Source organism: Passer domesticus, chromosome 9, assembly GCF_036417665.1.
Source record: "Passer domesticus isolate bPasDom1 chromosome 9, bPasDom1.hap1, whole genome shotgun sequence".
Lineage (NCBI taxonomy): Eukaryota > Metazoa > Chordata > Aves > Passeriformes > Passeridae > Passer > Passer domesticus.
Genome location: NC_087482.1, coordinates 14,773,015 through 14,799,131, shown reverse-complemented (window position 1 = coordinate 14,799,131; position 26,117 = coordinate 14,773,015). Strand labels below are relative to the sequence as shown.

Sequence of the window (26,117 nt, the reverse complement as noted above, 5' to 3'; positions counted from 1 at the left end):
GAGTGCCTCTGCATTCCCATGCACAATGCTGCCTCCAAAATACTCCAGCCCTTCTCCATTTGGCTCCTTCCATTCCTGTGCAGAAGAAGGAAATTCAGTAGAGGGGAGGTGCAGGAATTCACAGGCAACGTGGGCGTACATTGGGGCCTTCACAGCCATCACTTTGTTCTGAGGTCACAGAGCTCTGTTTGATGTCAGGTTCCAGAGCCCCACTGTGCTCTTCAGTGCTCGCTCTGGGCAACGCTGCAGCAGCAGCAGCAGCAGCAGCAGCAGCAGCAGAGTGTTGCTAGCAGGGGGGATCATGGTCCTGAGCTGCTACCTCCTGCTGCTCTTTCTCGTGGCCCTGCCAGCCCAGAATGCCCAGAGTGCTCCAGCAGCTGGGCAGGGAGCAGGTAGGCAGGCAGGGGCCAGCACACAGCCCTGGCTGGCAGCAGCGGGGCCGGGAGCAGGGATGGCTGAGCCAGGAAGGCAGCACGGGGCAGGCAGAGGGGCAGAGGCTCCAGGGGAGGTGTGAGGGGCTGCAGCTGCTTTAGGGTGCAGCATGGAGAGAGCTTCCTAAGGAGCAAGGATGTGGGGAGGGTCGGGCCAGGCCCGGAAGCACCGCACCAGTTCTCCATCACTCAGCAGTGGCTGTCCGTCCCTCCGCTCTGGGTGTCCAGCCTTCTGGCCCGGCTCCAGGGCTGACCCGCACACAGATCGTGTGGGCACGCCACGGCTTTTCCCTTCATGTGGGAGCTGCCAGCTCAGTGTCCCAAGGGCAGCCAGACCCCCCTGCAGCTGTGAGGATGCAGACCTGCTTGAGCGTGCCCTAGCAGTGCCTTCCACATCCAGGCCTTGAGGTGTGCCCATGAGGGCAGTGCACGTGATGGTAACTTCTTGTGGGTGTTTGCTTGTAGTTGTGGACACAGAGAGTGCTCTTTCAGCCCCTGAGCGAGGGGCAGATACCGTGCTGACTCCGAGCTGGTACCTCAAGCGTGAGTAGTCAGTCTGTCCTGCCTTCACAAAAAGGAGCGCCCCTTTTCCCTGTTTTATTCACGAGAAAAATACCGTCATAGGTTAACGTGCTTTTGTAAATCTAACAATAGGGATGAAGGATGACAAGGTTCCTGAAGAGTTCCCTGAAGGATTGCCGGATGTTCCAGAGGAGCTCCTGGCAGCCTTGCATGAAGCCCCATCTGGTTAGTATATCCCACTCTGTTAACCCTGGCAGCCGGGAAGCTGAGCTTTTGCTTCCTGTAGGCATGTGCTGTATCCTGGACAGGCAGAAGCACTCAGTCAGAGTCCTGCTGCAGGCCCACTCCATTTCACAGCTCCTGCAGGGAGCCCTAGAGATGGTCCAGCACAGCCTCCGCTCGCAGCTGTTCTTCCAGATGACTGCCAGGGGCTTCTCCAGCTGCTGCTGCAGTTGCAGCATTCCTGGCCAGGGCTGCTCTGTGCAGACATTGGCATCCAGATGTTGGGCAAAGGCCAGTGCTGAATTTGGGTTCGCCACACGCTCAGCACAGCATGGAGGCAGCAATGACATCAGAGCAAGCCTTGGCTGCCCCTTGCAAAGCTCAGGCTCAGGGACGGGTTGAAGCTGGAGTCCAAGGGTGAGGGGGAACCTGAAGGTACTCCTTCTGTGGGTCATTTGGTTAAGTCTTGGCTGGTTTGGGTCTGCACTTCTTGTTGCACTGCAGAAAATCCAGCTGTCGATTCCTCCTGTCTTGGGGGGGACAGCGGCCTCGTCAGCGCCGCTTGCCGGAATGCCCAGGCCATGGTACCGTGCTTGTGCTGAGGGGCAGTGGCTTCTGGTTAATGTGTGCAATGTTTTGTTTTTCTGAAGAGACAGATTCTGAGACTGTGCCGGAGACCTTAGCTGTGGAAGAAAGTGACAGTGTGCCAGGCTCACATGAAAAAAGAGAACCAACAGAGGACACCAGGACACTTGCTGAGCCTGAGGAATATTCAGGTGAGTGCTTGCTAGATGCTGTCTTGGGCAAAGAGCAGCATTTCTGCTGTATCCCTGCAGTGCTCTCCATGGGTGAATTGCAGGTGCCCAGCACGCAGCCCGGGCCTGCAGCCCGGAGGAGTAGATGGGGCAGTGCTGCTCCCTGGCACACACTGGGCTCTTGTGCATGAGAGCTTGATGGGATCCCTCTTGGTCCCTGATGCTAAGACACCAGAGCCAGAGGAAGCCATCTCTGAAGACAACATCAGATGTCAGTTCTGATCCACTAGCAGTGCCAGTCCTTGGGCAGCTGAAGCACACTGTGGGGTTATGCCTAGTGCAGAGCACAAACGCTGACTCTTGCATTGTCTCTTCTCCTGCCAGGGTCATCCGGTGGGCAAAAAGCCCAGACTGCTGGACACTGTGACCCGAGCAAGTACTACATCCTAGTAGGGACAGTAGCAGCCTCAGCTTTGCTTCTGCTTGGGGCAGTGTCTGGCTATCTAGTCATGCATCAGCTGCTGAAGAGAGACAGGTGAGTTATTAATTGCTGCCATTGGCAAGGAAGTCTTTGCAGCATGCAGGAACGCCCAGGCGGCTCCTAGCAGGGCTCTGAGGAAACTGTGCTCCAAATTCCTATCTGTGAGGAGTCTTCTTGGAAATCTGTTTCTACAGGAGGAGCCAGGAGGACAAAGAGGCAACAGGACAGGACTGGGACTCTTCCTGGGAAAGCTGTGGTCAGCCTAGAGGTGAAGCAGAGTCAGGAGAAGGAGCGGGAAGCAGCGAGAGAGCCCAAGGCAACGGGTTCAGGGACAGCTGCCGCCTGTTTCCTGAGCTCTTTGCAGCAGAGCTCGCCCAGCTGCACAAGAACATGAGCGCAGACCCGTCACCTCTGCCCACCTGCTCCTTCTGTGCTCTGGCTGACAACACCTCTTCACGGGACCACTGGATTTCCCTGGAGTCACCTCAGCCCACAGCATCCTCTTGGCCCTCCTACCAATACCTGCAGGACTACTATCTGTTAGAGGATGAAGATTAGTGATAGTGATAGATGGTTAGTGATAGTGATAGCCATAAATAGTGATAGCGGTAGTGATTCTTTTAGTGATAGTGATAGGGACACTTGATATTAGAGGGTGGTGGTTGTTTTAATGATAGTGATAGTTAATATTAGAGGATAGTGATGGTTTTAATGATAGCGTTAGTTAATATTAGGGGATAGTGATTGTTTCAATGATAGCGTTACTTGATATTAGAGGAGGGTGATTGTTTTTGTGATAGTGGTACATTTAGTGATAGTGATACTTGGTATTAGCAGACAATTATTGTTTTCTTGATCTTGATAAATAAATATTTTTCCAAAAGCAGTAAGTTCTTGCCTGGTGTGGCTGTTTCTGTTGGGGTAGAATGCACAGAGCTGGGAGCAGGGCTGGGGCTGTGACAGGAGCTCTGAGAAACTTGCACTGCAGTGCAGGAGCTGCTTGTGCCACCTCAGCCTGCTTTCCCAGCAGTGGCCGTTCACAAAGCTTTCCTGCACCAGCACGGGGACACGCTGGCTAGCAGTGACATGCAGAAACTTCTCTGGGAGCTCATTTGGGATGCTGCCCTGAATCAGGAAGGTCTGGGCAGAGAGGGAAAGATGTTCTGCGAGGGATGGCTGTCCAGCAGTGAGCACATCAAGAGACCCGAGGTGGTGACTTAGGTCGTGGCAGTCCCTCCCCGAAGAGCTTCAAGAGAGGAGCATCAAGGAGCAGAAAGCTGGAGCCGGGCTGTGTGAGAGGGGAAGGAATGTCCTATCAATCACAGGAGCCTTCTTAAAAATTAGATGGATAACAGCGACTATAATTATAATAAAAATCACAGTCTTGTCGCACGCAGTATGGGAAAAAAGCCCAGAGCTGGAATAGAACAGAGAACTTTTGTGGAGGATTTTGTGAACAGCTAGCTAGTTGACAAAGGTCACACTGATATAATACCGTTAGTTAAGCAAGAAGGAGATGAGGATAGGAGTCAGCGGACAGTGTCCAAACCTGGCAAGGGCACTGAGCCCTTGGTGCAACATCAGGATGGGGGAGAGGATGGTTAGTTAGAAATATGAAGAAAAGATGTGGACAGCTGCAACATAGTAGCCACAAGAATGCTAAGGTAGGCGTAGTTAGCTGATAAGTAACTAACCAATAATGAGCTCACCTTTTGCAATATGTATTGGCCTCATTAACACCAATATAAATGTATGTGCCTACCAATAAAGTTTTGAGATTTGCTGATCACTCCTATTGAGTGCCGCATTTCTTCCGCCGATTACCACAAACTTTGATGTGATCTTTTGCTTGAGCGAGTGTGGCAGATGCAGGCTCATTTATTCCTGTTTTTGGACTTGACTTAACTTTTAGTTCAGGGAGATTAAGACTCAGGCAATATAGATGGGGGTATTTCCTGCTGGATTTCTCAAGTGATGGAATGTAGGAAGGCCTTCCAGGTGGAAAGAAGTGACGGAGTGCCTGTCTCAGATGAAGAAAACGAGGCACTGCAAGAAACCAGCATGCCAGGGAACTGCTGTCCTGGGCTCACGAGTCCGACTGACGGTGGTCCTGCAGGCCTTTGCCCATGCCTGCTCCAGCTGGGCCATCTGCAGCCAAAGCTGGAGGTGTGAGTGCAGCAAAGCTGCTGTCCAAGGAACGCAGCACAGCTGCTGTTGAGGCTGACTGTTGCCTGCAGTGTGTGGGGAGGATATTGCCGGCAGCAATTGCCCGAGAGATGCTTGAAGGCATCTCTGGACAGTGGGCTTTTGGGGGGGTCCTTCTACTTCTTGCTTGGGCGGTAAAGACTGTCCCAAGACAATGCTCTTCCCTTTGAAGTGATGAAGAGGAAGCACTGAGCTCCTCACCCTTGTTCCTCTCCTCTGCTCTCCACAGCAGCTCCAGCTGCGCCTCTGCGCTGTCTCTCATGGGCCTCTCTGAGATAGCAGCAGCTCTGAGATAGCCACCTCCTGAGAGGGCAGCCCAAGGCTCTGTTCAGAAGAGAGCTGTGCCTCAAGCCTTGAAGCAAGCCTCACAAACTCTTCTCATATAGACACCCACACTTGCAGCCTTCCAGATGCACAACTGAGAGCTGTGGGACATATGGACGCTCATGCCCTGCAGTGCCCTTTCTGAAATGCCTCGGCTGCTTCTGAGGGAGCTGACATGCCACTGCAGCAGCAAAAGAGCTCTGGATTCAATGGGGTCCGGCAAAAAGCGTGCCTGGCATTCGCCTTGTGTGTTGCTCTGTCCAGTGGCCAGTGCCTTGGTTTGCCACCTCATCCCTGCTCTCTGCCACTGGGGCCGGGAGGGGCGGGCCCGGGGCTGTGGGGCTGTGCCGGCCCCGCTTCCCGGGCCGCAGCTCCAGCTGCCGCCGCTGCCTCGGAGCGGCCCCGCTCCAGCGCCAGGGCCGAGGCGCCGGTGCCGGGCCCCATTGGCCGCTGTCGTGCCGCCGCAGGAGAGCTCCCCGCCGTGTCCCGGCTGCAGAGAGCGGCTGCCGGGGCAGTTCGCCTGGGAGTCTGAAGCGAGCATGGCCCAGGGAGCGGAGCCGAGAAATAGAGACCGAAGAGACAGGGGCAGGAAGCAGAACGGAGAGACAAGGGGAGCAAAAGAGGGCCAGGGAACGGGGCCGGAGCTGCGGGAAGGGGCAGCAGGGACAGAGGAAGAGACGCAGAATGAGCAGGAGGGAGCAGGAGAGAGCGAACGCTGGGCTGGGGCGGGATGGAGACTGTTGAAGAAGCTTTGCAGGGACAACAAAATAGAGAGCGAGTGGCAAAGAACAGCGGGCAAGCAAGGGACTGGCAATTGGCTAGAGCAACACACAAGGAGAAGCCCAGGGGCAGTTTTTGTATGCACTCCAGTAAACCCCGAGGTGTTTTCCTGCTGCAGTGGTCGCTGCGAGCCAGCGGCAGCAGCCGGGGCTGAGGCCCGGCAAGCGGGGCCGGCACAGCCCCGCAGCCCCGTGCCCGCCCCTCAGGGCCCCGTGCGCAATGGCGGCAGCAGGGGACAAGGAGGCCGCGGGCTGCGGGCAACGCTGCCGCCCCGCTGGGCCACACGCCGCGGGCGGCTTCAGCAGCAGCACAGGAGCTCTGGGGACACTGGTGCCGCAGCTGGTGACGGGCCGCCGAGCAGCACAATGGCGCGGAGCGTGGTAACGGAGAGCCTGGGCGTGTGGCCCCTTAAGGAAAAAAGGAGGGCCGTGTTCATCGGTGCCTCCCCTCGGGCAGGAATGGAGGGCCCGAGATGGCGCTCAGAGCCAAGGCCGAGGCAGCTGGGCAGCCTGCCTGGGTCCTACGTAGGAAGGAGATGTCACCAAGACACCCTCTAGTCTGCTCTGGCCCTCTGCTCATTATGGGCTGCGGCCTTCACGGTGGGCAGTGATGTGTGCTTGATTCCAGAGGATGCCATGGGCCGAGTTTCTGCAGCTTGTCAGCTGCATAGGACTCTTACGAGCCTTGGAGAGAGACCCGAGGGGTGGAAATCTGTCAGTGCCTCTTTGCTTGCAGCTGGAAACGCCTGGGGCTTAAGTGGTGCTTCAGGGACAAGTGTACCAAAGGTGTTCTAGAAGGCTGTCCAAGAGCTTCTGAGCGTAGGTTGCCTGGCACACATAAGTCATGCATATTTATTTGCCAGAAGAGCTGCTCGGCTAAAAGGCCAGCAGTGTTACCTGATATCTGCAGCAACCAAGACATTTGTGTGTGTCCCGTGGCGGTGCCTGATGGTGTCCGAGGACAAGGCAGAGGGAGCTCAGGGGCTCTGGATGACTGCTTGAGGGATCTGGGGCACATGTGGTATTTACTTCCGCCACGTGCAGTGAGCCAGACCCAGGAAGGCTCTAGAGGTGAATAGGCGGCAGCCTGGTGTTCCCAGCAACAGTATGGGAGTTTGACCGTGGGTTACTCTACAGGACAGCAGGCCTGATGGTGGCACATGGGCTACATCTGCCTGAAAGGGAAAAAGGCTCTTGGCTCCAGAGTTAGCAGGGCTCCTTGAGAGAGCTTTAAGTAGCATTGGAAGTGGAAAAGGGAGTAAACCAGGCTGGCGGGGGAGATGCGTCAGCACTGCACAGCCATGTTTGGGTGACAGTGGAGGATGGAAGCAGTGCTGCCATCAAAGGTCATGAAAGTGTAGCAGAAGTCATGGGAAAAGCAGGTTTTTGCCACAATTCTTTCAGACAAAAATACTACCAAAGAAACACTCTTGAATTTGGGCTTTTTACAGCAGCCTTCATCCAGGTCTTCTTCTAGGGAATTTCTGAGGAATAAGACATGAGTGCCTCTGCATTCCCATGCACAATGCTGCCTCCAAAATACTCCAGCCCTTCTCCATTTGGCTCCTTCCATTCCTGTGCAGAAAAAGGAAATTCAGTAGAGGGGAGGTGCAGGAATTCACAGGCAACGTGGGCGTACATTGGGGCCTTCACAGCCATCACTTTGTTCTGAGGTCACAGAGCTCTGTTTGATGTCAGGTTCCAGAGCCCCACTGTGCTCTTCAGTGCTCGCTCTGGGCAACACTGCAGCAGCAGCAGCAGCAGCAGCAGCAGCAGCAGCAGCAGCAGCAGCAGCAGCAGCAGCAGCAGAGTGTTGCTAGCAGGGGGGATCATGGTCCTGAGCCGCTACCTCCTGCTGCTCTTTCTCGTGGCCCTGCCAGCCCAGAATGCCCAGAGTGCTCCAGCAGCTGGGCAGGGAGCAGGTAGGCAGGCAGGGGCCAGCACACAGCCCTGGCTGGCAGCAGCAGGGCCGGGAGCAGGGATGGCTGAGCCAGGAAGGCAGCACGGGGCAGGCAGAGGGGCAGAGGCTCCAGGGGAGGTGTGAGGGGCTGCAGCTGCTTTAGGGTGCAGCATGGAGAGAGCTTCCTAAGGAGCAAGGATGTGGGGAGGGTCGGGTCAGGCCCGGAAGCTCAGCACCAGTTCTCCATCACTCAGCAGTGGCTGTCCGTCCCTCCGCTCTGGGTGTCCAGCCTTCTGGCCCGGCTCCAGGGCTGACCCGCACACAGATCATGTGGGCACGCCACGGCTTTTCCCTTCATGTGGGAGCTGCCAGCTCAGTGTCCCAAGGGCAGCCAGACCCCCCTGCAGCTGTGAGGATGCAGACCTGCTTGAGCGTGCCCTATCAGTGCCTTCCACATCCAGGCCTTGAGGTGTGCCCATGAGGGCAGTGCACGTGATGGTAACTTCTTGTGGGTGTTTGGTTGTAGTTGTGGACACAGAGAGTGCTCTTTCAGGCCCTGAGCGAGGGGCAGATACCGTGCTGACTCCAAGCTGGTACCTCAAGCGTGAGTAGTCAGTCTGTCCTGCCTTCACAAAAAGGAGCGCCCCTTTTCCCTGTTTTATTCACGAGAAAAATACCGTCATAGGTTAACGTGCTTTTGTAAATCTAACAATAGGGATGAAGGATGACAAGGTTCCTGAAGAGTTCCCTGAAGGATTGCCGGATGTTCCAGAGGAGCTCCTGGCAGCCTTGCATGAAGCCCCATCTGGTTAGTATATCCCACTCTGTTAACCCTGGCAGCCGGGAAGCTGAGCTTTTGCTTCCTGTAGGCATGTGCTGTATCCTGGACAGGCAGAAGCACTCAGTCAGAGTCCTGCTGCAGGCCCACTCCATTTCACAGCTCCTGCAGGGAGCCCTAGAGATGGTCCAGCACAGCCTCCGCTCGCAGCTGTTCTTCCAGATGACTGCCAGGGGCTTCTCCAGCTGCTGCTGCAGTTGCAGCATTCCTGGCCAGGGCTGCTCTGTGCAGACATTGGCATCCAGATGTTGGGCAAAGGCCAGTGCTGAATTTGGGTTCGCCACACGCTCAGCACAGCATGGAGGCAGCAATGACATCAGAGCAAGCCTTGGCTGCCCCTTGCAAAGCTCAGGCTCAGGGACGGGTTGAAGCTGGAGTCCAAGGGTGAGGGGGAACCTGAAGGTACTCCTTCTGTGGGTCATTTGGTTAAGTCTTGGCTGGTTTGGGTCTGCACTTCTTGTTGCACTGCAGAAAATCCAGCTGTCGATTCCTCCTGTCTTGGGGGGGACAGCGGCCTCGTCAGCGCCGCTTGCCGGAATGCCCAGGCCATGGTACCGTGCTTGTGCTGAGGGGCAGTGGCTTCTGGTTAATGTGTGCAATGTTTTGTTTTTCTGAAGAGACAGATTCTGAGACTGTGCCGGAGACCTTAGCTGTGGAAGAAAGTGACAGTGTGCCAGGCTCACATGAAAAAAGAGAACCAACAGAGGACACCAGGACACTTGCTGAGCCTGAGGAATATTCAGGTGAGTGCTTGCTAGATGCTGTCTTGGGCAAAGAGCAGCATTTCTGCTGTATCCCTGCAGTGCTCTCCATGGGTGAATTGCAGGTGCCCAGCACGCAGCCCGGGCCTGCAGCCCGGAGGAGTAGATGGGGCAGTGCTGCTCCCTGGCACACACTGGGCTCTTGTGCATGAGAGCTTGATGGGATCCCTCTTGGTCCCTGATGCTAAGACACCAGAGCCAGAGGAAGCCATCTCTGAAGACAACATCAGATGTCAGTTCTGATCCACTAGCAGTGCCAGTCCTTGGGCAGCTGAAGCACACTGTGGGGTTATGCCTAGTGCAGAGCACAAACGCTGACTCTTGCATTGTCTCTTCTCCTGCCAGGGTCATCCGGTGGGCAAAAAGCCCAGACTGCTGGACACTGTGACCCGAGCAAGTACTACATCCTAGTAGGGACAGTAGCAGCCTCAGCTTTGCTTCTGCTTGGGGCAGTGTCTGGCTATCTAGTCATGCATCAGCTGCTGAAGAGAGACAGGTGAGTTATTAATTGCTGCCATTGGCAAGGAAGTCTTTGCAGCATGCAGGAGCGCCCAGGCGGCTCCTAGCAGGGCTCTGAGGAAACTGTGCTCCAAATTCCTATCTGTGAGGAGTCTTCTTGGAAATCTGTTTCTACAGGAGGAGCCAGGAGGACAAAGAGGCAACAGGACAGGACTGGGACTCTTCCTGGGAAAGCTGTGGTCAGCCTAGAGGTGAAGCAGAGTCAGGAGAAGGAGCGGGAAGCAGCGAGAGAGCCCAAGGCAACGGGTTCAGGGACAGCTGCCGCCTGTTTCCTGAGCTCTTTGCAGCAGAGCTCGCCCAGCTGCACAAGAACATGAGCGCAGACCCGTCACCTCTGCCCACCTGCTCCTTCTGTGCTCTGGCTGACAACACCTCTTCACGGGACCACTGGATTTCCCTGGAGTCACCTCAGCCCACAGCATCCTCTTGGCCCTCCTACCAATACCTGCAGGACTACTATCTGTTAGAGGATGAAGATTAGTGATAGTGATAGATGGTTAGTGATAGTGATAGCCATAAATAGTGATAGCGGTAGTGATTCTTTTAGTGATAGTGATAGGGACACTTGATATTAGAGGGTGGTGGTTGTTTTAATGATAGTGATAGTTAATATTAGAGGATAGTGATGGTTTTAATGATAGCGTTAGTTAATATTAGGGGATAGTGATTGTTTCAATGATAGCGTTACTTGATATTAGAGGAGGGTGATTGTATTAGTGATAGTGATAGTCATAAATAGTGATAGTGGTAGTGATTCTTTTAGTGATAGTGATAGGGATACTTGATATTAGAGGGTGGTGGTTGTTTTAATGATAGTGATAGTTAATATTAGAGGATAGTGATTGTTTTAATGATAGCGTTATTTGATATTAGAGGACAATGATTGTATTAGCGATAGTGATAGTTAATATTGGAGGATGGTGATTGTTTTTGTGATAGTGGTACATTTAGTGATAGTGATACTTGGTATTAGCAGACAATTATTGTTTTCTTGATCTTGATAAATAAATATTTTTCCAAAAGCAGTAAGTTCTTGCCTGGTGTGGCTGTTTCTGTTGGGGTAGAATGCACAGAGCTGGGAGCAGGGCTGGGGCTGTGACAGGAGCTCTGAGAAACTTGCACTGCAGTGCAGGAGCTGCTTGTGCCACCTCAGCCTGCTTTCCCAGCAGTGGCCGTTCACAAAGCTTTCCTGCACCAGCACGGGGACACGCTGGCTAGCAGTGACATGCAGAAACTTCTCTGGGAGCTCATTTGGCATGCTGCCCTGAATCAGGAAGGTCTGGGCAGAGAGGGAAAGATGTTCTGAGAGGGATGGCTGTCCAGCAGTGAGCACATCAAGAGACCCGAGGTGGTGACTTAGGTCGTGGCAGTCCCTCCCCGAAGAGCTTCAAGAGAGGAGCATCAAGGAGCAGAAAGCTGGAGCCGGGCTGTGTGAGAGGGGAAGGAATGTCCTATCAATCACAGGAGCCTTCTTAAAAATTAGATGGATAACAGCGACTATAATTATAATAAAAATTACAGTCTTGTCGCACGCAGTATGGGAAAAAAGCCCAGAGCTGGAATAGAACAGAGAACTTTTGTGGAGGATTTTGTGAACAGCTAGCTAGTTGACAAAGGTCACACTGATATAATACCGTTAGTTAAGCAAGAAGGAGATGAGGATAGGAGTCAGCGGACAGTGTCCAAACCTGGCAAGGGCACTGAGCCCTTGGTGCAACATCAGGATGGGGGAGAGGATGGTTAGTTAGAAATATGAAGAAAAGATGTGGACAGCTGCAACATAGTAGCCACAAGAATGCTAAGGTAGGCGTAGTTAGCTGATAAGTAACTAACCAATAATGAGCTCACCTTTTGCAATATGTATTGGCCTCATTAACACCAATATAAATGTATGTGCCTACCAATAAAGTTTTGAGATTTGCTGATCACTCCTATTGAGTGCCGCATTTCTTCCGCCGATTACCACAAACTTTGATGTGATCTTTTGCTTGAGCGAGTGTGGCATATGCAGGCTCATTTATTCCTGTTTTTGGACTTGACTTAACTTTTAGTTCAGGGAGATTAAGACTCAGGCAATATAGATGGGGGTATTTCCTGCTGGATTTCTCAAGTGATGGAATGTAGGAAGGCCTTCCAGGTGGAAAGAAGTGACGGAGTGCCTGTCTCAGATGAAGAAAGCGAGGCACTGCAAGAAACCAGCATGCCAGGGAACTGCTGTCCTGGGCTCACGAGTCCGACTGACGGTGGTCCTGCAGGCCTTTGCCCATGCCTGCTCCAGCTGGGCCATCTGCAGCCAAAGCTGGAGGTGTGAGTGCAGCAAAGCTGCTGTCCAAGGAATGCAGCACAGCTGCTGTTGAGGCTGACTGTTGCCTGCAGTGTGTGGGGAGGATATTGCCGGCAGCAATTGCCCGAGAGATGCTTGAAGGCATCTCTGGACAGTGGGCTTTTGGGGGGGTCCTTCTACTTCTTGCTCGGGCGGTAAAGACTGTCCCAAGACAATGCTCTTCCCTTTGAAGTGATGAAGAGGAAGCACTGAGCTCCTCACCCTTGTTCCTCTCCTCTGCTCTCCACAGCAGCTCCAGCTGCGCCTCTGCGCTGTCTCTCATGGGCCTCTCTGAGATAGCAGCAGCTCTGAGATAGCCACCTCCTGAGAGGGCAGCCCAAGGCTCTGTTCAGAAGAGAGCTGTGCCTCAAGCCTTGAAGCAAGCCTCACAAACTCTTCTCATATAGACACCCACACTTGCAGCCTTCCAGATGCACAACTGAGAGCTGTGGGACATATGGACGCTCATGCCCTGCAGTGCCCTTTCTGAAATGCCTCGGCTGCTTCTGAGGGAGCTGACATGCCACTGCAGCAGCAAAAGAGCTCTGGATTCAATGGGGTCCGGCAAAAAGCGTGCCTGGCATTTGCCTTGTGTGTTGCTCTGTCCAGTGGCCAGTGCCTTGGTTTGCCACCTCATCCCTGCTCTCTGCCACTGGGGCCGGGAGGGGCGGGCCCGGGGCTGTGGGGCTGTGCCGGCCCCGCTTCCCGGGCCGCAGCTCCAGCTGCCGCCGCTGCCTCGGAGCGGCCCCGCTCTGGCGCGAGGGCCGAGGCGCCGGTGCCGGGCCCCATTGGCCGCTGTCGTGCCGCCGCAGGAGAGCTCCCCGCCGTGTCCCGGCTGCAGAGAGCGGCTGCCGGGGCGGTTCGCCTGGGAGTCTGAAGCGAGCATGGCCCAGGGAGCGGAGCCGAGAAATAGAAACCGAAGAGACAGGGGCAGGAAGCAGAACGGAGAGACAACGGGAGCAAAAGAGGGCCAGGGAACGGGGCCGGAGCTGCGGGAAGGGGCAGCAGGGACAGAGGAAGAGACACAGAATGAGCAGGAGGGAGCAGGAGAGAGCGAACGCTGGGCTGGGGCGGGATGGAGACTGTTGAAGAAGCTTTGCAGGGACAACAAAATAGAGAGCGAGTGGCAAAGAACAGGGCTATAGCGGGCAAGCAAGGGACTGGCAATTGGCTAGAGCAACACACAAGGAGAAGCCCAGGGGCAGTTTTTGTATGCACTCCAGTAAACCCCGAGGTGTTTTCCTGCTGCAGTGGTCGCTGCGAGCCAGCGGCAGCAGCTGGGGCTGAGGCCCGGCAAGCGGGGCCGGCACAGCCCCGCAGCCCCGTGCCCGCCCCTCAGGGCCCCGTGCGCAATGGCGGCAGCAGGGGACGAGGAGGCCGCGGGCTGCGGGCAGCGCTGCCGCCCCGCCGGGCCACACGCCGCGGGCGGCTTCAGCAGCAGCACAGGAGCTCTGGGGACACTGGTGCCGCAGCTGGTGACGGGCCGCCGAGCAGCACAATGGCGCTGAGCGCGGTAACGGAGAGCCTGGGCATGTGGCCCCTTAAGGAAAAAAGGAGGGCCGTGTTCATCGGTGCCTCCCCTGGGGCAGGAATGGAGGGCCCGAGATGGCGCTCAGAGCCAAGGCCGAGGCAGCTGGGCAGCCTGCCTGGGTCCTACGTAGGAAGGAGATGTCACCAAGACACCCTCCAGTCTGCTCTGGCCCTCTGCTCATTATGGGCTGCGGCCTTCACGGTGGGCAGTGATGTGTGCTTGATTCCAGAGGATGCCATGGGCCGAGTTTCTGCAGCTTGTCAGCTGCATAGGACTCTTACGAGCCTTGGAGAGAGACCCGAGGGGTGGAAATCTGTCAGTGCCTCTTTGCTTGCAGCTGGAAACACCTGGGGCTTAAGTGGTGCTTCAGGGACAAGTGTACCAAAGGTGCTCTAGAAGGCTGTCCAAGAGCTTCTGAGCGTAGGTTGCCTGGCACACATAAGTCATGCATATTTATTTGCCAGAAGAGCTGCTTGGCTAAAAGGCCAGCAGTGTTACCTGATATCTGCAGCAACCAAGACATTTGTGTGTGTCCCGTGGCGGTGCCTGATGGTGTCCGAGGACAAGGCAGAGGGAGCTCAGGGGCTCTGGATGACTGCTTGAGGGATCTGGGGCACATGTGGTATTTACTTCCGCCACGTGCAGTGAGCCAGACCCAGGAAGGCTCTAGAGGTGAATAGGCGGCAGCCTGGTGTTCCCAGCAACAGTGTGGGAGTTTGACCGTGGGTTACTCTACAGGACAGCAGGCCTGATGGTGGCACATGGGCTACATCTGCCTGAAAGGGAAAAAGGCTCTTGGCTCCAGAGTTAGCAGGGCTCCTTGAGAGAGCTTTAAGTAGCATTGGAAGTGGAAAAAGGAGTAAACCAGGCTGGCGGGGGAGATGCGTCAGCACTGCACAGCCATGTTTGGGTGACAGTGGAGGATGGAAGCAGTGCTGCCATCAAAGGTCATGAAAGTGTAGCAGAAGTCATGGGAAAAGCAGGTTTTTGCCACAATTCTTTCAGACAAAAATACTACCAAAGAAACACTCTTGAATTTGGGCTTTTTAGAGCAGCCTTCATCCAGGTCTTCTTCTAGGGAATTTCTGAGGAATAAGACATGAGTGCCTCTGCATTCCCATGCACAATGCTGCCTCCAAAATACTCCAGCCCTTCTCCATTTGGCTCCTTCCATTCCTGTGCAGAAGAAGGAAATTCAGTAGAGGGGAGGTGCAGGAATTCACAGGCAACGTGGGCGTACATTGGGGCCTTCACAGCCATCACTTTGTTCTGAGGTCACAGAGCTCTGTTTGATGTCAGGTTCCAGAGCCCCACTGTGCTCTTCAGTGCTCGCTCTGGGCAACACTGCAGCAGCAGCAGCAGCAGCAGCAGCAGCAGCAGAGTGTTGCTAGCAGGGGGGATCATGGTCCTGAGCCGCTACCTCCTGCTGCTCTTTCTCGTGGCCCTGCCAGCCCAGAATGGCCAGAGTGCTCCAGCAGCTGGGCAGGGAGCAGGTAGGCAGGCAGGGGCCAGCACACAGCCCTGGCTGGCAGCAGCGGGGCCGGGAGCAGGGATGGCTGAGCCAGGAAGGCAGCACGGGGCAGGCAGAGGGGCAGAGGCTCCAGGGGAGGTGTGAGGGGCTGCAGCTGCTTTAGGGTGCAGCATGGAGAGAGCTTCCTAAGGAGCAAGGATGTGGGGAGGGTCGGGTCAGGCCCGGAAGCTCAGCACCAGTTCTCCATCACTCAGCAGTGGCTGTCCGTCCCTCCGCTCTGGGTGTCCAGCCTTCTGGCCCGGCTCCAGGGCTGACCCGCACACAGATCATGTGGGCACGCCACGGCTTTTCCCTTCATGTGGGAGCTGCCAGCTCAGTGTCCCAAGGGCAGCCAGACCCCCCTGCAGCTGTGAGGATGCAGACCTGCTTGAGCGTGCCCTATCAGTGCCTTCCACATCCAGGCCTTGAGGTGTGCCCATGAGGGCAGTGCACGTGATGGTAACTTCTTGTGGGTGTTTGGTTGTAGTTGTGGACACAGAGAGTGCTCTTTCAGGCCCTGAGCGAGGGGCAGATACCGTGCTGACTCCAAGCTGGTACCTCAAGCGTGAGTAGTCAGTCTGTCCTGCCTTCACAAAAAGGAGCGCCCCTTTTCCCTGTTTTATTCACGAGAAAAATACCGTCATAGGTTAACGTGCTTTTGTAAATCTAACAATAGGGATGAAGGATGACAAGGTTCCTGAAGAGTTCCCTGAAGGATTGCCGGATGTTCCAGAGGAGCTCCTGGCAGCCTTGCATGAAGCCCCATCTGGTTAGTATATCCCACTCTGTTAACCCTGGCAGCCGGGAAGCTGAGCTTTTGCTTCCTGTAGGCATGTGCTGTATCCTGGACAGGCAGAAGCACTCAGTCAGAGTCCTGCTGCAGGCCCACTCCATTTCACAGCTCCTGCAGGGAGCCCTAGAGATGGTCCAGCACAGCCTCTGCTCGCAGCTGTTCTTCCAGATGACTGCCAGGGGCTTCTCCAGCTGCTGCTGCAGTTGCAGCATTCCTGGCCAGGGCTGCTCTGTGCAGACATTGGCATCCAGATGTTGGGCAAAGGCCAGTGCTGAATTTGGGTTCGCCACACGCTCAGCACAGCATGGAGGCAGCAATGACATCAGAGCAAGCCTTGGCTGCCCCTTGCAAAGCTCAGGCTCAGGGACGGGTTGAAGCTGGAGTCCAAGGGTGAGGGGGAACCTGAAGGTACTCCTTCTGTGGGTCATTTGGTTAAGTCTTGGCTGGTTTGGGTCTGCACTTCTTGTTGCACTGCAGAAAATCCAGCTGTCGATTCCTCCTGTCTTGGGGGGGACAGCGGCCTCGTCAGCGCCGCTTGCCGGAATGCCCAGGCCATGGTACCGTGCTTGTGCTGAGGGGCAGTGGCTTCTGGTTAATGTGTGCAATGTTTTGTTTTTCTGAAGAGACAGATTCTGAGACTGTGCCGGAGACCTTAGCTGTGGAAGAAAGTGACAGTGTGCCAGGCTCACATGAAAAAAGAGAACCAACAGAGGACACCAGGACACTTGCTGAGCCTGAGGAATATTCAGGTGAGTGCTTGCTAGATGCTGTCTTGGGCAAAGAGCAGCATTTCTGCTGTATCCCTGCAGTGCTCTCCATGGGTGAATTGCAGGTGCCCAGCACGCAGCCCGGGCCTGCAGCCCGGAGGAGTAGATGGGGCAGTGCTGCTCCCTGGCACACACTGGGCTCTTGTGCATGAGAGCTTGATGGGATCCCTCTTGGTCCCTGATGCTAAGACACCAGAGCCAGAGGAAGCCATCTCTGAAGACAACATCAGATGTCAGTTCTGATCCACTAGCAGTGCCAGTCCTTGGGCAGCTGAAGCACACTGTGGGGTTATGCCTAGTGCAGAGCACAAACGCTGACTCTTGCATTGTCTCTTCTCCTGCCAGGGTCATCCGGTGGGCAAAAAGCCCAGACTGCTGGACACTGTGACCCGAGCAAGTACTACATCCTAGTAGGGACAGTAGCAGCCTCAGCTTTGCTTCTGCTTGGGGCAGTGTCTGGCTATCTAGTCATGCATCAGCTGCTGAAGAGAGACAGGTGAGTTATTAATTGCTGCCATTGGCAAGGAAGTCTTTGCAGCATGCAGGAGCGCCCAGGCGGCTCCTAGCAGGGCTCTGAGGAAACTGTGCTCCAAATTCCTATCTGTGAGGAGTCTTCTTGGAAATCTGTTTCTACAGGAGGAGCCAGGAGGACAAAGAGGCAACAGGACAGGACTGGGACTCTTCCTGGGAAAGCTGTGGTCAGCCTAGAGGTGAAGCAGAGTCAGGAGAAGGAGCGGGAAGCAGCGAGAGAGCCCAAGGCAACGGGTTCAGGGACAGCTGCCGCCTGTTTCCTGAGCTCTTTGCAGCAGAGCTCGCCCAGCTGCACAAGAACATGAGCGCAGACCCGTCACCTCTGCCCACCTGCTCCTTCTGTGCTCTGGCTGACAACACCTCTTCACGGGACCACTGGATTTCCCTGGAGTCACCTCAGCCCACAGCATCCTCTTGGCCCTCCTACCAATACCTGCAGGACTACTATCTGTTAGAGGATGAAGATTAGTGATAGTGATAGATGGTTAGTGATAGTGATAGCCATAAATAGTGATAGCGGTAGTGATTCTTTTAGTGATAGTGATAGGGACACTTGATATTAGAGGGTGGAGGTTGTTTTAATGATAGTGATAGTTAATATTAGAGGATAGTGATGGTTTTAATGATAGCGTTAGTTAATATTAGGGGATAGTGATTGTTTCAATGATAGCGTTACTTGATATTAGAGGAGGGTGATTGTATTAGTGATAGTGATAGTCATAAATAGTGATAGTGGTAGTGATTCTTTTAGTGATAGTGATAGGGATACTTGATATTAGAGGGTGGTGGTTGTTTTAATGATAGTGATAGTTAATATTAGAGGATAGTGATTGTTTTAATGATAGCGTTATTTGATATTAGAGGACAATGATTGTATTAGCGATAGTGATAGTTAATATTGGAGGATGGTGATTGTTTTTGTGATAGTGGTACATTTAGTGATAGTGATACTTGGTATTAGCAGACAATTATTGTTTTCTTGATCTTGATAAATAAATATTTTTCCAAAAGCAGTAAGTTCTTGCCTGGTGTGGCTGTTTCTGTTGGGGTAGAATGCACAGAGCTGGGAGCAGGGCTGGGGCTGTGACAGGAGCTCTGAGAAACTTGCACTGCAGTGCAGGAGCTGCTTGTGCCACCTCAGCCTGCTTTCCCAGCAGTGGCCGTTCACAAAGCTTTCCTGCACCAGCACGGGGACACGCTGGCTAGCAGTGACATGCAGAAACTTCTCTGGGAGCTCATTTGGCATGCTGCCCTGAATCAGGAAGGTCTGGGCAGAGAGGGAAAGATGTTCTGAGAGGGATGGCTGTCCAGCAGTGAGCACATCAAGAGACCCGAGGTGGTGACTTAGGTCGTGGCAGTCCCTCCCCGAAGAGCTTCAAGAGAGGAGCATCAAGGAGCAGAAAGCTGGAGCCGGGCTGTGTGAGAGGGGAAGGAATGTCCTATCAATCACAGGAGCCTTCTTAAAAATTAGATGGATAACAGCGACTATAATTATAATAAAAATTACAGTCTTGTCGCACGCAGTATGGGAAAAAAGCCCAGAGCTGGAATAGAACAGAGAACTTTTGTGGAGGATTTTGTGAACAGCTAGCTAGTTGACAAAGGTCACACTGATATAATACCGTTAGTTAAGCAAGAAGGAGATGAGGATAGGAGTCAGCGGACAGTGTCCAAACCTGGCAAGGGCACTGAGCCCTTGGTGCAACATCAGGATGGGGGAGAGGATGGTTAGTTAGAAATATGAAGAAAAGATGTGGACAGCTGCAACATAGTAGCCACAAGAATGCTAAGGTAGGCGTAGTTAGCTGATAAGTAACTAACCAATAATGAGCTCACCTTTTGCAATATGTATTGGCCTCATTAACACCAATATAAATGTATGTGCCTACCAATAAAGTTTTGAGATTTGCTGATCACTCCTATTGAGTGCCGCATTTCTTCCGCCGATTACCACAAACTTTGATGTGATCTTTTGCTTGAGCGAGTGTGGCATATGCAGGCTCATTTATTCCTGTTTTTGGACTTGACTTAACTTTTAGTTCAGGGAGATTAAGACTCAGGCAATATAGATGGGGGTATTTCCTGCTGGATTTCTCAAGTGATGGAATGTAGGAAGGCCTTCCAGGTGGAAAGAAGTGACGGAGTGCCTGTCTCAGATGAAGAAAGCGAGGCACTGCAAGAAACCAGCATGCCAGGGAACTGCTGTCCTGGGCTCACGAGTCCGACTGACGGTGGTCCTGCAGGCCTTTGCCCATGCCTGCTCCAGCTGGGCCATCTGCAGCCAAAGCTGGAGGTGTGAGTGCAGCAAAGCTGCTGTCCAAGGAATGCAGCACAGCTGCTGTTGAGGCTGACTGTTGCCTGCAGTGTGTGGGGAGGATATTGCCGGCAGCAATTGCCCGAGAGATGCTTGAAGGCATCTCTGGACAGTGGGCTTTTGGGGGGGTCCTTCTACTTCTTGCTCGGGCGGTAAAGACTGTCCCAAGACAATGCTCTTCCCTTTGAAGTGATGAAGAGGAAGCACTGAGCTCCTCACCCTTGTTCCTCTCCTCTGCTCTCCACAGCAGCTCCAGCTGCGCCTCTGCGCTGTCTCTCATGGGCCTCTCTGAGATAGCAGCAGCTCTGAGATAGCCACCTCCTGAGAGGGCAGCCCAAGGCTCTGTTCAGAAGAGAGCTGTGCCTCAAGCCTTGAAGCAAGCCTCACAAACTCTTCTCATATAGACACCCACACTTGCAGCCTTCCAGATGCACAACTGAGAGCTGTGGGACATATGGACGCTCATGCCCTGCAGTGCCCTTTCTGAAATGCCTCGGCTGCTTCTGAGGGAGCTGACATGCCACTGCAGCAGCAAAAGAGCTCTGGATTCAATGGGGTCCGGCAAAAAGCGTGCCTGGCATTTGCCTTGTGTGTTGCTCTGTCCAGTGGCCAGTGCCTTGGTTTGCCACCTCATCCCTGCTCTCTGCCACTGGGGCCGGGAGGGGCGGGCCCGGGGCTGTGGGGCTGTGCCGGCCCCGCTTCCCGGGCCGCAGCTCCAGCTGCCGCCGCTGCCTCGGAGCGGCCCCGCTCTGGCGCGAGGGCCGAGGCGCCGGTGCCGGGCCCCATTGGCCGCTGTCGTGCCGCCGCAGGAGAGCTCCCCGCCGTGTCCCGGCTGCAGAGAGCGGCTGCCGGGGCGGTTCGCCTGGGAGTCTGAAGCGAGCATGGCCCAGGGAGCGGAGCCGAGAAATAGAAACCGAAGAGACAGGGGCAGGAAGCAGAACGGAGAGACAACGGGAGCAAAAGAGGGCCAGGGAACGGGGCCGGAGCTGCGGGAAGGGGCAGCAGGGACAGAGGAAGAGACACAGAATGAGCAGGAGGGAGCAGGAGAGAGCGAACGCTGGGCTGGGGCGGGATGGAGACTGTTGAAGAAGCTTTGCAGGGACAACAAAATAGAGAGCGAGTGGCAAAGAACAGGGCTATAGCGGGCAAGCAAGGGACTGGCAATTGGCTAGAGCAACACACAAGGAGAAGCCCAGGGGCAGTTTTTGTATGCACTCCAGTAAACCCCGAGGTGTTTTCCTGCTGCAGTGGTCGCTGCGAGCCAGCGGCAGCAGCTGGGGCTGAGGCCCGGCAAGCGGGGCCGGCACAGCCCCGCAGCCCCGTGCCCGCCCCTTAGGGCCCCGTGCGCAATGGCGGCAGCAGGGGACGAGGAGGCCGCGGGCTGCGGGCAGCGCTGCCGCCCCGCTGGGCCACACGCCGCGGGCAGCTTCAGCAGCAGCACAGGAGCTCTGGGGACACTGGTGCCGCAGCTGGTGACGGGCCGCCGAGCAGCACAATGGCGCTGAGCGCGGTAACGGAGAGCCTGGGCGTGTGGCCCCTTAAGGAAAAAAGGAGGGCCGTGTTCATCGGTGCCTCCCCTGGGGCAGGAATGGAGGGCCCGAGATGGCGCTCAGAGCCAAGGCCGAGGCAGCTGGGCAGCCTGCCTGGGTCCTACGTAGGAAGGAGATGTCACCAAGACACCCTCCAGTCTGCTCTGGCCCTCTGCTCATTATGGGCTGCGGCCTTCACGGTGGGCAGTGATGTGTGCTTGATTCCAGAGGATGCCATGGGCCGAGTTTCTGCAGCTTGTCAGCTGCATAGGACTCTTACGAGCCTTGGAGAGAGACCCGAGGGGTGGAAATTTGTCAGTGCCTCTTTGCTTGCAGCTGGAAACACCTGGGGCTTAAGTGGTGCTTCAGGGACAAGTGTACCAAAGGTGCTCTAGAAGGCTGTCCAAGAGCTTCTGAGCGTAGGTTGCCTGGCACACATAAGTCATGCATATTTATTTGCCAGAAGAGCTGCTCGGCTAAAAGGCCAGCAGTGTTACCTGATATCTGCAGCAACCAAGACATTTGTGTGTGTCCCGTGGCGGTGCCTGATGGTGTCCGAGGACAAGGCAGAGGGAGCTCAGGGGCTCTGGATGACTGCTTGAGGGATCTGGGGCACATGTGGTATTTTCTTCCCCCACGTGTAGTGAGCCAGACCCAGGAAGGCTCTAGAGGTGAATAGGCGGCAGCCTGGTGTTCCCAGCAACAGTGTGGGAGTTTGACCGTGGGTTACTCTACAGGACAGCAGGCCTGATGGTGGCACATGGGCTACATCTGCCTGAAAGGGAAAAAGGCTCTTGGCTCCAGAGTTAGCAGGGCTCCTTGAGAGAGCTTTAAGTAGCATTGGAAGTGGAAAAGGGAGTAAACCAGGCTGGCGGGGGAGATGCGTCAGCACTGCACAGCCATGTTTGGGTGACAGTGGAGGATGGAAGCAGTGCTGCCATCAAAGGTCATGAAAGTGTAGCAGAAGTCATGGGAAAAGCAGGTTTTTGCCACAATTCTTTCAGACAAAAATACTACCAAAGAAACACTCTTGAATTTGGGCTTTTTAGAGCAGCCTTCATCCAGGTCTTCTTCTAGGGAATTTCTGAGGAATAAGACATGAGTGCCTCTGCATTCCCATGCACAATGCTGCCTCCAAAATACTCCAGCCCTTCTCCATTTGGCTCCTTCCATTCCTGTGCAGAATAAGGAAATTCAGTAGAGGGGAGGTGCAGGAATTCACAGGCAACGTGGGCGTACATTGGGGCCTTCACAGCCATCACTTTGTTCTGAGGTCACAGAGCTCTGTTTGATGTCAGGTTCCAGAGCCCCACTGTGCTCTTCAGTGCTCGCTCTGGGCAACACTGCAGCAGCAGCAGCAGCAGCAGCAGCAGCAGCAGCAGCAGCAGCAGAGTGTTGCTAGCAGGGGGGATCATGGTCCTGAGCCGCTGCCTCCTGCTGCTCTTTCTCGTGGCCCTGCCAGCCCAGAATGGCCAGAGTGCTCCAGCAGCTGGGCAGGGAGCAGGTAGGCAGGCAGGGGCCAGCACACAGCCCTGGCTGGCAGCAGCGGGGCCGGGAGCAGGGATGGCTGAGCCAGGAAGGCAGCACGGGGCAGGCAGAGGGGCAGAGGCTCCAGGGGAGGTGTGAGGGGCTGCAGCTGCTTTAGGGTGCAGCATGGAGAGAGCTTCCTAAGGAGCAAGGATGTGGGGAGGGTCGGGCCAGGCCCGGAAGCTCAGCACCAGTTCTCCATCACTCAGCAGTGGCTGTCCGTCCCTCCGCTCTGGGTGTCCAGCCTTCTGGCCCGGCTCCAGGGCTGACCCGCACACAGATCGTGTGGGCACGCCACGGCTTTTCCCTTCATGTGGGAGCTGCCAGCTCAGTGTCCCAAGGGCAGCCAGACCCCCCTGCAGCTGTGAGGATGCAGACCTGCTTGAGCGTGCCCTAGCAGTGCCTTCCACATCCAGGCCTTGAGGTGTGCCCATGAGGGCAGTGCACGTGATGGTAACTTCTTGTGGGTGTTTGGTTGTAGTTGTGGACACAGAGAGTGCTCTTTCAGCCCCTGAGCGAGGGGCAGATACCGTGCTGACTCCGAGCTGGTACCTCAAGCGTGAGTAGTCAGTCTGTCCTGCCTTCACAAAAAGGAGCGCCCCTTTTCCCTGTTTTATTCACGAGAAAAATACCGTCATAGGTTAACGTGCTTTTGTAAATCTAACAATAGGGATGAAGGATGACAAGGTTCCTGAAGAGTTCCCTGAAGGATTGCCGGATGTTCCAGAGGAGCTCCTGGCAGCCTTGCATGAAGCCCCATCTGGTTAGTATATCCCACTCTGTTAACCCTGGCAGCCGGGAAGCTGAGCTTTTGCTTCCTGTAGGCATGTGCTGTATCCTGGACAGGCAGAAGCACTCAGTCAGAGTCCTGCTGCAGGCCCACTCCATTTCACAGCTCCTGCAGGGAGCCCTAGAGATGGTCCAGCACAGCCTCCGCTCGCAGCTGTTCTTCCAGATGACTGCCAGGGGCTTCTCCAGCTGCTGCTGCAGTTGCAGCATTCCTGGCCAGGGCTGCTCTGTGCAGACATTGGCATCCAGATGTTGGGCAAAGGCCAGTGCTGAATTTGGGTTCGCCACACGCTCAGCACAGCATGGAGGCAGCAATGACATCAGAGCAAGCCTTGGCTGCCCCTTGCAGAGCTCAGGCTCAGGGACGGGTTGAAGCTGGAGTCCAAGGGTGAGGGGGAACCTGAAGGTACTCCTTCTGTGGGTCATTTGGTTAAGTCTTGGCTGGTTTGGGTCTGCACTTCTTGTTGCACTGCAGAAAATCCAGCTGTCGATTCCTCCTGTCTTGGGGGGGACAGCGGCCTCGTCAGCGCCGCTTGCCGGAATGCCCAGGCCATGGTACCGTGCTTGTGCTGAGGGGCAGTGGCTTCTGGTTAATGTGTGCAATGTTTTGTTTTTCTGAAGAGACAGATTCTGAGACTGTGCCGGAGACCTTAGCTGTGGAAGAAAGTGACAGTGTGCCAGGCTCACATGAAAAAAGAGAACCAACAGAGGACACCAGGACACTTGCTGAGCCTGAGGAATATTCAGGTGAGTGCTTGCTAGATGCTGTCTTGGGCAAAGAGCAGCATTTCTGCTGTATCCCTGCAGTGCTCTCCATGGGTGAATTGCAGGTGCCCAGCACGCAGCCCGGGCCTGCAGCCCGGAGGAGTAGATGGGGCAGTGCTGCTCCCTGGCACACACTGGGCTCTTGTGCATGAGAGCTTGATGGGATCCCTCTTGGTCCCTGATGCTAAGACACCAGAGCCAGAGGAAGCCATCTCTGAAGACAACATCAGATGTCAGTTCTGATCCACTAGCAGTGCCAGTCCTTGGGCAGCTGAAGCACACTGTGGGGTTATGCCTAGTGCAGAGCACAAACGCTGACTCTTGCATTGTCTCTTCTCCTGCCAGGGTCATCCGGTGGGCAAAAAGCCCAGACTGCTGGACACTGTGACCCGAGCAAGTACTACATCCTAGTAGGGACAGTAGCAGCCTCAGCTTTGCTTCTGCTTGGGGCAGTGTCTGGCTATCTAGTCATGCATCAGCTGCTGAAGAGAGACAGGTGAGTTATTAATTGCTGCCATTGGCAAGGAAGTCTTTGCAGCATGCAGGAGCGCCCAGGCGGCTCCTAGCAGGGCTCTGAGGAAACTGTGCTCCAAATTCCTATCTGTGAGGAGTCTTCTTGGAAATCTGTTTCTACAGGAGGAGCCAGGAGGACAAAGAGGCAACAGGACAGGACTGGGACTCTTCCTGGGAAAGCTGTGGTCAGCCTAGAGGTGAAGCAGAGTCAGGAGAAGGAGCGGGAAGCAGCGAGAGAGCCCAAGGCAACGGGTTCAGGGACAGCTGCCGCCTGTTTCCTGAGCTCTTTGCAGCAGAGCTCGCCCAGCTGCACAAGAACATGAGCGCAGACCCGTCACCTCTGCCCACCTGCTCCTTCTGTGCTCTGGCTGACAACACCTCTTCACGGGACCACTGGATTTCCCTGGAGTCACCTCAGCCCACAGCATCCTCTTGGCCCTCCTACCAATACCTGCAGGACTACTATCTGTTAGAGGATGAAGATTAGTGATAGTGATAGATGGTTAGTGATAGTGATAGCCATAAATAGTGATAGTGGTAGTGATTCTTTTAGTGATAGTGATAGGGACACTTGATATTAGAGGGTGGTGGTTGTTTTAATGATAGTGATAGTTAATATTAGAGGATAGTGATTGTTTTAATGATAGCGTTATTTGATATTAGAGGACAATGATTGTATTAGCGATAGTGATAGTTAATATTGGAGGATGGTGATTGTTTTTGTGATAGTGGTACATTTAGTGATAGTGATACTTGGTATTAGCAGACAATTATTGTTTTCTTGATCTTGATAAATAAATATTTTTCCAAAAGCAGTAAGTTCTTGCCTGGTGTGGCTGTTTCTGTTGGGGTAGAATGCACAGAGCTGGGAGCAGGGCTGGGGCTGTGACAGGAGCTCTGAGAAACTTGCACTGCAGTGCAGGAGCTGCTTGTGCCACCTCAGCCTGCTTTCCCAGCAGTGGCCGTTCACAAAGCTTTCCTGCACCAGCACGGGGACACGCTGGCTAGCAGTGACATGCAGAAACTTCTCTGGGAGCTCATTTGGGATGCTGCCCTGAATCAGGAAGGTCTGGGCAGAGAGGGAAAGATGTTCTGCGAGGGATGGCTGTCCAGCAGTGAGCACATCAAGAGACCCGAGGTGGTGACTTAGGTCGTGGCAGTCCCTCCCTGAAGAGCTTCAAGAGAGGAGCATCAAGGAGCAGAAAGCTGGAGCCGGGCTGTGTGAGAGGGGAAGGAATGTCCTATCAATCACAGGAGCCTTCTTAAAAATTAGATGGATAACAGCGACTATAATTATAATAAAAATTACAGTCTTGTCGCACGCAGTATGGGAAAAAAGCCCAGAGCTGGGATAGAACAGAGAACTTTTGTGGAGGATTTTGTGAACAGCTAGCTAGTTGACAAAGGTCACACTGATATAATACCGTTAGTTAAGCAAGAAGGAGATGAGAATAGGAGTCAGCGGAGTGTCCAAACCTGGCAAGGGCA

General features: G+C 54.7%; 4 long non-coding RNA genes across 5 annotated transcripts; all 4 read left to right on the top strand.

The window, feature by feature from the left end:
• Positions 1-300: 300 nt before the first annotated feature.
• LOC135307206 (uncharacterized) lies at positions 301-1,940 on the top strand. 2 transcript variants are annotated; one of them, XR_010367931.1, is made up of 4 exons: positions 301-392; positions 897-974; positions 1,086-1,178; positions 1,826-1,940. It is a non-coding gene; the product is annotated as an uncharacterized LOC135307206 (long non-coding RNA). The 2 variants fall into 2 exon arrangements; XR_010367930.1 differs by lacking the exon at positions 301-392 and having other exon boundaries at positions 877-974.
• A 5,571-nt stretch (positions 1,941-7,511) lies between these two features.
• LOC135307204 (uncharacterized) lies at positions 7,512-9,189 on the top strand. Its single transcript, XR_010367929.1, has 3 exons — positions 7,512-7,641; positions 8,146-8,427; positions 9,075-9,189. It is a non-coding gene; the product is annotated as an uncharacterized LOC135307204 (long non-coding RNA).
• Positions 9,190-9,566: 377 nt separating this feature from the next.
• Positions 9,567-10,762, top strand: LOC135307203 (uncharacterized). Its single transcript, XR_010367928.1, has 2 exons — positions 9,567-9,714; positions 9,855-10,762. It is a non-coding gene; the product is annotated as an uncharacterized LOC135307203 (long non-coding RNA).
• Positions 10,763-22,976: 12,214 nt separating this feature from the next.
• LOC135307202 (uncharacterized) lies at positions 22,977-24,087 on the top strand. The gene is made up of 3 exons (XR_010367927.1): positions 22,977-23,121; positions 23,233-23,325; positions 23,973-24,087. It is a non-coding gene; the product is annotated as an uncharacterized LOC135307202 (long non-coding RNA).
• The last annotated feature ends 2,030 nt before the right edge of the window (positions 24,088-26,117 follow it).